The following is a 9670-nucleotide window of genomic DNA, read 5'->3' as shown; positions in this document are numbered from 1 at the left end:
CCACGCCTATGGCTGCATGCAGCTGGAGTCCAGTTGTGGCTGGAATGTTCAAGATGGCTTCAGCTCATCTCTGGGCGACTGCTGTCTCTCCCTGGGTCGCCCCAGCAGACATGGCCCCTCAGGGATTCAAGAAGGAGAAAGCAGAAGCCAGTACCTCTGATGACCTAGACTTGCAGTTCTCAGAATGTTGCTTCTGCCACATCCTGTTAATCAAAACAAGTCGCGGGGGGCTGGCCCAAGTTCAAGGAAGGGGAAGGAAACTGCCTCTTACTAGGAAAAAGAATGGCATGTGCCCACAAGGATCGGGGAATTGAGGCTTTGCTTCCTCTAAGTCTCTCCCCTTCCCTGGCTTTCTTTTTATTTTCTTCTCTTTTTTTCTTAATTTATTTTCTTTTTTTTCCTTTCTTTCTTTCTTTTTTTTGTACTGGAGATTGAACGCAGGAGCACTTTCTCCAGAACTCCCCCCATTTTTAAAAATTTGAAACAAGTTCTAAGTTGCTTATAGCCTTGCTAAATTGCGGAGGCTGGCCTCAAATTTTCAATCCTTTTGCCTCGGCCTCCAGAGTCACTGAGATTACAGGCATGCACCAACATGCCTGGAACTGGGTACTATCTTAATTATTTTGGGTTATTATCTACATTTTTCAAATCTATAAGCCCCATGAGAGTAAGGACCATCTATGACTCCTTCCCCACTGTAGGAATGAATGATTCCCTGTGGATTCACTTAAGGGTTATGGGGGGAATGAAGGCCGTGATGTGTAGACATTCCTAGGCAAATGCTTTAGAATTTCTTAGAGAGACCCAGGCATGGTGGCACACACCTATAACCCTCGTGACTCAGGAGTCTGAGACAAGAGGATCACAAGTTCAAAGTCAGACTCAGCAGCTGAGCCAGGCGCTAAGCAACTTAGTGAGACCCTGTCTCAAAATGAAAATTAGAAAGGGCTGGGGATGTGGCTCAGTGGTTAATCACTGCTGGGTTCAATCCCCAATATTCCCCCCAAATAAAAGGATTTCTAATAGCAAGAAAGGCCAGGGAGGTGCCGTGACACACAACTAAACCAGTCAGGGTCACTCCAGGTGAACTGGGCTGCATGAAATAATCACTCAGAGACAGAGAAATACCTTTTCCTTGGGGTTCTGTGATGGCTCCTCTGACCCAGGTCCTGCAAAGGAGGCAAGGCAGGCAAGAAAGAGAAAGCAGCCTCCAACCTGGTTTTATTGGGGAGAAGCCATTCAAACGAGGCAAGGGATAGGATTACAAAGGAACAAGTGAGTGACACTCAACCCCACGGGTGACGCCTACTCCTGGGCCACGTCTCATGATCTGAGCAGAGGTAAAGCCCAGGTTATCACAGGGCGCAAGGATGGTCCAGTATCTCTTGCTCAGGGCTTAAGGGCTTGTATTTCCAGAGCAGCTCCCGACAAGGAGGGAAAGAGAAGGATCTGGAGTGGGCAGGAGAGATGGCAGGGAGAAGAATGGCGGAGTTCTGTGAGCTTCATGAGGGGCCATCTAGGGACTGTTGGTCACTGCTGTGTCTCCAGCTCAGCCAGCCACCGCCTGGCATACAGCACGTGGCCAATGCCCTGAAAGGGTTCCGAGGGCAAGTGACTGCGGAGCTGGGCGTGTTGGAGGTGCTGGAAGGGCGCTGTGCAGGCTGGGTGGGAAGTTGACGTTTCTGGTGATGTCCACCCGACGTTTCCAAGGTTGCAGAAAAGCTGAGTTCCACTCTGTCATAGGTGAGGAGCACAGTGTCGCACACCGGCAGGTGGCCAGTCAGGTGGCAAGTCCTTCTGCTTCACTTACACGACAGCCTCACCTACCGCGCCGTCAGCACCAGCCCTTTCACCATCCTCCCAAACTCCTGGCTGGACTGGAGGAACAAAATCGATTGTTAGAGGTAAATGTAACCCTGTTTGGGGGACCCAGAAGAAGCAAGCGTCTCTCAAAAAGTGGCTTCTCTCTTGTTTCAAGTTTAACAGCCTCCAGCAAATTTCAACCTCCTTGAAGAGGAGGGGAAGAACAGTTGCGGGGAAGAACAGTTAATGCATGGGAAGATGTGTACACAAACACAAGGAAAGCAAAGCAAGATAAGGAACTGGTTCATAAAGGAATACCCCACCGTGTTAGAGGAAGAGTTGGGCAACTTTTCTGCAGAGCACAAAGAATGCCAGCACTCAGAACTCCCGAAGATGACCCCTCCTGGTGACAAACCTGATGTTGCAAAAGTCACACCCAACACAATTTTTTTAAGGAAAAAGCTTTGGATGGGAGATTTCATTTATTTTTTATTTATTTATTTTTTTTTTTTAGAGAGTGAGGGGGGGGGACAGAGAGAGAGAGAGAATTTTAACATTTATTTATTTTTTTTTTCTTAGTTCTCTGCGGACACAACATCTTTGTTGGTATGTGGTGCTGCTGAGGATCGAACCCGGGCCGCATGCATGCTAGGCGAGCGCGCTACCGCTTGAGCCACATCCCCAGCCCCAGGGAGATTTCATTTAATGTGATGAAAGCATATTCTTTAGGTTTGGTTAAGGTCATAGAATTGTTTTATAGTTGGGTTCTTGCTTATGCAGGTGCCAGAAGAAGTGCTGTGGATATTTGCTGAATTCATGCAAGATTATAGACTTCATGAACTTTTAAAACCAAGTATGGCCACTCATGGTGGTGGATACCAGTAACCCCAGCTACCCAGGAGGCTGAGACAGGAGCATCTCAAGTTCAAAGCCAGCCTCAGAAACTTGTGAGGTAGGTCCTGACAATCTTTCTTCCAACTTTTCTACTACCGATTGCAACAAGGGTGCGTGTGATAGCTTTCTGTCTGAGGATTTAGAAATAGTAGTTCAAGCAGAATTGGGGCTTCTGCAAATGAATCAGGCAGAATTAATGCAACTTGACATGGAAGGGATGTAACAGCACTTTCAGGTCATTTCACATCCCTTTGAAGGTGGTTCCAGACAAATTAATCCAAGCATTTTACCAAGTCAAATCCAACTCAGAAAACAAAAGAAAAAAGAAAAAGCTTGAAAAAGAATGCTCAATAAAAATTAAAGACATGGATCAGCAAGTTGATAATAAAATATTATGCACAAGAAAGAGGCTTTAAAAAGAGCGCATTGAGCCAGGCGAGGTGGCGCGGTCCTGTAATCCCAGAGGCTCAGGAGGCTGAGGCTGAGGCAGGAGGCAGGAGAGTTCAAAGCCAGCCTCAGCAACTGAGCCAAGCCCTAAGCAACTCAGTGAGACCCTGTCTCTAAATAAAAGACTAAATGGGGCTGGGGATGTGGCTCTGTGGTTGACCACCCCTAAGGTCAATCCCTAGTACCCTCCTACCAGGGGGAAAAAAAAATAGTGCATTGAAATACTAGAAAAACCTAAATGCAGTTCCAACGACAGTGAAGAGAAGGAACTGGTCCAAGCAAGACTGAGGGAAGCCGAGCCTCCGTGTGCAGTGAAACAGATGCAGGATAAAGTATTGGAAATAGACAAGAGGACCAATGGCCTTTCCTGATGAGAATTATATCACAGGCTTCGGGAGCAACTCATCGCTTGTGAAACTGAGAAGCAGAAGCCGTCACAGGTTGAAAGAACTGAGAAAGCAAGTCAAGAATTCCAAAGAACGTGGGCTGCACCACTTCGCTGGTGCTACCCGGAGATGGAAAGACCCGCCTAAGAAAAATGGGTGAACAGATGACCCTTCAACTTAGAGGGGCTGAAACATAGGCACAAGTAGGAGAAATGAAACAAAGGATGGCGGACATGGAAACACAGCAGAATCATTAGTAACCACCTTGGAAGCCCAGAATAGAAGTCCGCAGGAGAAGGCGCACGATGGAGCAGAGACTACTTTACCAGTTAAGCCACGCAAAGCCCAAATGAGCCGAACTTGACGTACAAACGAGGAAGAAGCGGAGGCCTGAGATGGGGGAAGCAGAATTACAGTCCCACGTTGCTGAGCTTGAAATCCAGAAAGAAGGGAAGCTTAACCCCCTGTGTCTGTCTAACAGTGCACCAGGGGACTGGAAGATCAGATGGCAAAGCTGAGTCAGGAGCTCGGAATCCTGAATCCTGTGTCCAGCTGGTTGGAGGAGTTTCCCAGACCAATTGCCTTTCCCTGCTTTCCTCGCCTGCAGGTCTGGGGAGGACCGCAGGGCTCCAGCTCGCTGGGCAAGCCCTCTTCTCCCGCCATGGGCCCAGCGCACCGCCCCCTTTTGGGTGCAACCCACACTGTCAACCATTTGGTAAGAGATAGTGGCCCGATGCCTCTGGACCTGACTATGGCAGATGGTGGTGAGAGCGAAACCCGAAGACAGGGTGCTGCAGACCAGAGAGCAACCAAATGATTCAAAAGGAAGAGAGTCACAGTCTGGCCTAGGCTGCGGGTTTCTTCCAGGGATCGGACACCCTGTGGTTAGGGATTTTTGGAATATGTTTCTTGTGTGTGTATCTCATTTTACAATCTCTTCTGCCTTTATCTTTGCCAAATCGTCACCACCGATGTTTCCTTTGCCACAAAGTAGACTGGAATATGATCAACGGTAAAATCAGGTTCTAACAGCATTACTGAATATAAGTGTTTCTTCTTTAGAAAACACAATTATATCTAAATCTGGGAACCATTTTGAAATTCAAAACGATGGAAAATTGCATTTTTTTTCCCCCAGATAAAACTGCTCTTGTGCAATACTTTATGCTTGGTGAACGACTCATGTATTTATGTTTATCAGTGTGATTTTAAGGTGACTGTGTAGAGACATTTGACCGAGACATCTGCTTTACCTAGTCTTTTTGTGTTTGGGGCATTTCCCCCCACACACACCCACACTAAAATTACTGTTTAATTAGTGGGCCGCTGAAGGTTCTTAAGCACAAAGCCTTGCTTTATGTATAGTTTTATTAAACACAAATTGATTGTTAACTATTTTGAGAATTTTATTTTAATTTCACACTTTTATGCACATATGATGCTTCCATCTGTCAGGTACTGGTCAGAGTAGTAGTTGACACAAATATATCGTTTATTTGTACATATTTATAAATCTGCATACCCAACATTGAACATCATTTTTTATAAGGGACATATATAGAAAATTACTGCTTTCAGCATTCAAACAGGCCTTATATAAATAATAGGCTAAAAGGAAATTGAAAAATAAAACCAGACATTAATTGGGCATGGTGGCCCATGCCCATAATCCCAGTGACTCAGGAGGCTGAAGTAGGAGGATCACAATTTTGAGTCCAGTCTCAGTAACTTAGAGAGACTCTGACTCAAACAAAAAATAATGTAGCTCAGTGATAAGCACTCATGGGTTCAATCCCCAATACTGGGGGTGGGGGAGTCACTAACATTTCAATAGTTTTATTATTTTGCTTTTTTTTTTAAAAGAGAGAGAGAATTTTTTAATATTTATTTTTTAGTATTCAGCAGACACAACATCTTTGTTTGTATGTGGTGCTGAGGATCGAACCCGGGTCGCATGCATGCCAGGCGAGCGCACTACCACTTGAGCCACATCTCCAGTCCCTTATTATTTTGCTTAACATTCAACACTAGCAGATTCGTAACTTATACATGTTCACAAACACTATATGTGAAATCTTTTACTTCACACATTTGTAACTAATAAATTTTTTAAAAGATATTTTTAGTTGTTGAACTTTTATTTAATTTATATATTTATATGTGGTGTTGAGAATTGAACCCAGTACCTCACACATGCTAGGCCAGTGCTCTACCACTTAGCTGCAGCCCCAGACCCATTAATAAATTTTTCATGATTAAAGAAACAAAATTATAATGAATTATAAGAATTAAAAAGTATCCATGAGTTTGTTCCCATCAGAGTTGGCATGTACACATTTCCTTTTGCTTTTGACATGGACATGGCTTAGGTCTCTATTAAAATTTTTGACATTTTATTCAGGAAAACATAAATAATTTTGATTTGTTAGAAGATTGCATGAGAAATAATTTCTCTCAGGCTAGGGTTGTGGCTCAGTGGTAAAGCTCCTGCTTGGAATGTGTAAGGCACTGGTTTGATCCTCAGCACCACATAAAAATTAAATACTGGGGATGTGGCTCAAGCAGTAACGCACTCGCCTGGCTTGCACGGGGCGCTGGGTTCGATCCTCAGCACCACACAAAATAAAATAAAGATGTTGTATCCACCGAAAACTGAAAAACATTAAAAAAATTCTCTCTCTTTAAAAATAAATAAATAAATAAAGGTATTGTGTCCATCTACAATCAAATAATAAAAAATAATTTATCTTGTAAGGTGTAGTGGTGCATAGCTATAATCCCAGCAACTTGGGAGGCTGAGGCAGGAGGATCTCAGTAACTTAGTGAGACCCTAAGTAGTTTAACAAGACCTTGTCTCAAAAAATTAAAAAATAAATAAAAGAGCTAGGGATGTAGTTCAATGCTTAATGGTCAAAGTGCTCCTGGGTTAAATCCCCAGTACCAAAAAAACAAAAATCTTAATCTTGGCACCCTCTTAAAATTTGCATTCAAAGCTCAGTCTTTGACCCAGCTCTGATCACACTGCAGTACTGAATGCAGAAGGGTCCCCTCCTTCATTTCTGGCTTCTGTCTCACAAGTCTGTGGGTGGCTGGCTAAGCTGGACAGGTGAATTTTCTCCCACAGGCCTTCTCCCACAGGCCTGCTACACAGGATCAGATAACCCCCTGGCTCCCACACACCTGGGTAATCCATTCCCACCTTAACCAGGCACGATGTCACTGTCTGGGAACCCCTGGACTCTGAGTCCTGTGGGTACAGGGTCAGGGCTGTCACAGTCACCAAAGGGTCCCGAACATCAACCAACGGGGTCCTTGGCAAGTGTATGTTGCCTTGACTTCCTCCTGGTGGGGCATGGCCACTCCAGGTCCCCACCCTGGCCGGACACAAAGTGAACACTCAGGAAACACCTTTTGTTCATTCTAAAGATGCACTTTTTTTTTTTTTTATTTTTCCTTTTTTAATCGTAACCATTCTGAAATCAGGAAGTGTAACCGATGATGGTGCTGTCATCACTGTCAGCCAGGAAGCCATTGTGACGTGGCTGTCACTGCCTGGATGTGACAATGGAGTAGCATCATCTGGGCTTCTGAGGTGAGGAGGCTGAGCAGTGTGGAAGTCAATGACTCAGAGGCAAAGTGACTCCAAAGAATGAGACGTGGCTGTTGTGTTACATGTACCCCCAACCGATGTGTGCTGAGGATCTGGGTTTCCTAAATAAGTTGACCAGGAGCTCTCCGGGAACTAGGAAATTAAAAATTTAAACAGTAAGGAAATTTCGTGGCATCGTTCTATGGGTGAGATCTTTGTTAGTGGCACCAAGAAGAAGGTGTCTGGCGAGCACCTTGGATTTAGTGATGTGTGAAACCTGTGGAAGAAGGGAATGTGTGACTCTCGTCTGTACACATTTATACATCTGCACACCCAGCCCTGGACATCATCATTTTTAATAAGGAACATATCTAGAAAGTTACTGCTTTCAGCAGTCTCGGCCCCTGGGCTCTTTTGTTTAGCAGCACTGGGGACCCCACCCAGGGCCTCACACCTGCTAAGCACATGCTCTGTCACTGAGCTGTGCCCCCAGCCCCAGCTCGGGGTTGTCTGTCTGGGGATGACAGTCAGAAGAAAAGAATTCTACCCCCGGTGACGTGGATCACTGCCCCTGATGTGCTTTAAAGCCGTGCCACGTTGTTTTAGTCAGCTTTTTTTTCGCTGCTGGGACTAAAGCCCTGGAACAGAACGACTGTAGAAGAAGGAAAATTTATTTGAGGGCTCGCAGTGTCAGAGGTCTCAGTCCCTAGGCAACGGGCTCCATTCCGTGGGGCTCGAGGTGAGGCGCCGTGGTGGAAGAGCGTGGCAGAGGGAAGCAGTTCACCAGGTGATTAGGAAGCAGAGAGAGACTCCACGCTCCAGATACAAATACACCCCAGAGCCACGCCCCCAATGCCCCACCTCCCCCAGCCACACCCCCCCTGCCTCCAGTGAACACCCATTCATTCTCATCAGGGGATCAATTCACTGATTGGGTTAAAGCTCTCACAACCCAAAGATTTCCCCCTGAGCCTTCTCTCATTGGCTCACTCACTCACGAGCTATCAGGGGACACCTCACCTCCAAACCATAACACACGTTACTGCCAACCTTCACTGGGCACCCTCGGACTCCTCAGCTTTGCCTTCTCCACCGTTGCTCCCACCAGCCTGGGCCTCTTTGGAGAGCAGGAGTCCACATGAGTCACGCAGCTGAATCAGGGCAGGGTGTGGCCTAGGGTCAAGTCTGAGCAAATCACTGGATGAATGACCCTTCTCTCAGCCCCGGGGTCTATTGGGCAGGCAACTCCCTAGGGGCTGCCACACACTCCTGTGCAGGCTTCAGATCTCAGTATTAGTGCCTCCCTGACCCCCCAGGCACCTACTTTGTGCTCCCATACCCCAATTGGGGCCCCCCCCTCCCAGTCCTGTGAGCTCATGGTCTGGAGTGGACCTCCCTCTCCCCCCAGACTCTGAACCCAGTGGGGATGGATCCCAGGGCTGCCTTGATCATTGCTGCTTTCCCAGCACCCAGCCCTGGACGGGGTCTGGAGGGGTGTGCAATGGGTGATGGGTGAACAGGGAGAGAAGGCTTGGCAGACAGGCGAGGGGGCTCACTTTCTGGCTGGTGCTATCTGGCTGAGGCTGGGGAGCATGTGTGCCGGTGCCCTGCGGCAGGCTTGGTTCACTGTCACGCTGAGCTGTGATCACCTCCCTGTTCTCAGAAGTGGAGCCTCCAGGGCAGTGCTTGGGTTAGATGCCCTTCTGGGGTCCTGGCTCAGAGCTGGAATAGAGTGAGTGAGGCTCATGACAGGACTCAGGGGGCTCCCAGGGTGCAGTGCGTGGATGTCCGTAATTGCCTCTCGAGATCTGCAAATCTATGTGTGTCTGAATTGCATATTTCAGGGCTTGTGTATCTGTGGTTGGCTTCATGGTTCTGTCTTGGGGGGGGTCTTACTGTGTCTTTCCTTTCCCTTGGCCAGACACGCATGTCTGTGGTTTGAGGGCGAGAGTCCTGGACCTGTGGCTCTGTGGGTCTGGTGTCCAGACATGTCTGAGGATGTTTTTTAATCTCTTGGTCTTGGAGCATTTGTGTGAGTCTGGGTCGTGTGAGGCTCTGCATCTCCCTCCTCCTGTGGCTGTAGTCAGCAGCTACCGGGCCCCAACTCTTGGCTGTTCCCTCTCTGGGCCTCAGTCTCCTCAGTTGTTTCTAGAGGTTTCTCTCCAACATTGACCTGCAGGGGGTCAGGAAAATCTTTGAAGTAATGGGGGCTTATGGTCCATCCAGGGACTTTCCTCAGCCCCTGAGGAAGCCCCCCTGGAGCCTGGCCCAGACAGAGAGGAAGCCAGGAGGAGACAGGGGGTTTCGGGATGAAGACAGGGTCCAGGGCACTGCTGGAGCCCTGTGTACCCAGGAGGCTGGTTTCAGGCGACTGTCTCTCTGGGCTTTGGGCTCCCTCCCTGTGTCTCAGCCCCACCTCTTTTTTTTTTTTTTTTAAATATTTACTCTTTACTTTTAGGTGGACACAGTATCTTTATTTTATATTTATGTGGTGCTGAGGTTCGAACCCAGGGCCTCATGCCTGAGGCCACAATCCCAGCCTCTCAGCCCT

General features: G+C 47.4%; 1 pseudogene; it reads left to right on the top strand.

Annotated features, from left to right (window-relative positions):
- The first annotated feature begins 1482 nt into the window (after nucleotides 1–1482).
- LOC120887861 (ecotropic viral integration site 5 protein homolog) lies at nucleotides 1483–4141 on the top strand (annotated as a pseudogene).
- Nucleotides 4142–9670: the final 5529 nt, after the last annotated feature.

This window comes from Ictidomys tridecemlineatus, chromosome 15 (assembly GCF_052094955.1).
Source record: "Ictidomys tridecemlineatus isolate mIctTri1 chromosome 15, mIctTri1.hap1, whole genome shotgun sequence".
NCBI classification, from domain to species: Eukaryota; Metazoa; Chordata; class Mammalia; order Rodentia; family Sciuridae; genus Ictidomys; species Ictidomys tridecemlineatus.
This window is presented reverse-complemented; position numbering and strand designations above follow the sequence as displayed.